This window comes from Cucurbita maxima, unplaced genomic scaffold (assembly GCF_002738345.1).
Source record: "Cucurbita maxima cultivar Rimu unplaced genomic scaffold, Cmax_1.0 Cma_Scf03306, whole genome shotgun sequence".
In the NCBI taxonomy this organism is placed as follows: Eukaryota; Viridiplantae; Streptophyta; class Magnoliopsida; order Cucurbitales; family Cucurbitaceae; genus Cucurbita; species Cucurbita maxima.
The window spans coordinates 1-1,799 of record NW_019275322.1 but is presented as its reverse complement, the minus strand read 5'-3'; the positions used below and the strand labels follow the sequence as shown (position 1 = coordinate 1,799).

Here is a 1,799-nt window from a genome sequence, read left to right as displayed (position 1 = left end):
AATATTTATAATAGAGTTGCAGCATCACGTGAATTGATAGCTTCATATTTGTTCCCTATCCATTTTTTTTTAATTAAAAAAAATAAAATTTTAAATAAGTATAAAAATGAGAATAGCTACAAGTGTTGAGAACAAGGAGTTTCTATTGCTGATGATGCCTTTTGCTTCCACATTATGGGTCGGGTAGGTTAGAGGTTCAAATTCTATCTTCTTGTAAATTTCAAGTTCAAGAGGTTAGAGGGTCAAATTCGTCATTCCCATAAAATTCACTTTGTTCGAGAGCTTAGAGGTTCAATTCCTCCTTCCTATAAAATTCAATTTGTTCAAGAGATTAGTGGTTCAAATTCCTCCTTCCCGTAGAATCCTTCCCGTAGAATTCACTTTGTTCTGGAGGTTAGAGGTTCAAATTCCTCCCACCTATAAAATTCACTTTGTTCGGAAGGTTAGAGGTTCAAATTCCTCCCTCCCGTATAAATTCACTTTGTTCGAGAGATTAGAAGTTCAAATGCGTCATTCCCATAAAATAGGTAAGAGCTTCAAATTGGTTTGAATTCACAACCTCCAAGTTTAATAATATATTAAATCACCATTAAGTAGAAGGTACGACTCTAGGAGAGATATTGAGCTTTTAGATGAGGAGGCTGCTATGGTAGATGGGGTAAGTTTGATGTTGTCATTAAGGCAAAGACTTTAAGAAACTGAAGTGATTAGTCAAAAGTGGGGGTAACCAACCTCGAGCTCAAGGTTCATCCCCACGAGCACGAACAATTATCTAAATTTGATCGGACGAATCGTCTCGATTCATCAATAGCTTAAGACTGATTTTCAACTACTTCAATAGGATCCGAACGAATGGCCGGTGGTCGAACCGTTGATAGCTTAAGACTGATTTTCAACTACTTCAATAGGATCCGAACGAATGGCCGGTGGTCGAACCGTTGCCATCCTACGGTCATGGAAGGGACACATCAGGGGGACGGTACATCAGTTTAATATTTGGAACAAATCTCACTGATGTTGTCATCACAGGTAAGCGTACCTCTGTTGGAGCTTGTCTCGTCTCATTTTTCTTGATCGGTGTCTGAACGTTTGAGTTTCACCTAATGTACATCAGGAAACAATGGCACCATTGATGGTCAAGGCGATCGCTGGTGGCAGCTGTTTCATCAGAATAAGCTTAAGTACACCCGACCATACTTGATTGAGATCATGTATTCCAGCGACGTACAGATATCGAATCTGACCCTGCTGAATTCTCCAGCTTGGAATGTTCATCCTGTTTACAGCAGGTANGTAAGCGTACCTCTGTTGGAGCTTGTCTCATTTTTCTTGATCGGTGTCTGAACGTTTGAGTTTCACCTAATGTACATCAGGAAACAATGGCACCATTGATGGTCAAGGTGATCGCTGGTGGCAGCTGTTTCATCAGAATAAGCTTAAGTACACCCGACCATACTTGATTGAGATCATGTATTCCAGCGACGTACAGATATCGAATCTGACCCTGCTGAATTCTCCAGCTTGGAATGTTCATCCTGTTTACAGCAGGTATAATCAATTAGTTATTCCATAGAGAAATATGTACAGAAATCCAACACTACATGATTTGATTCACTTGCAAATGTTCTACAGCAATGTTCTTATTCAAGGGATCACGATTATCGCTCCCGTCCGATCCCCGAATACCGATGGCATCAACCCCGGTTCGTATCCCAAACCAACTTTCTCAAAACGTATACGTCTTTCAATACCAATGACTCACTTTATTCTGCAGATTCCTGCACAAATGTTAGAATTGA

The 1,799-nt window shown here is 40.0% G+C and overlaps 1 long non-coding RNA gene across 1 annotated transcript; it reads left to right on the top strand.

The window, feature by feature from the left end:
- Nucleotides 1-906: 906 nt before the first annotated feature.
- Nucleotides 907-1,591, top strand: LOC111475865. Its single transcript, XR_002716752.1, has 3 exons — nt 907-1,029; nt 1,115-1,289; nt 1,549-1,591. It is a non-coding gene; the product is annotated as an uncharacterized LOC111475865 (long non-coding RNA).
- Nucleotides 1,592-1,799: the final 208 nt, after the last annotated feature.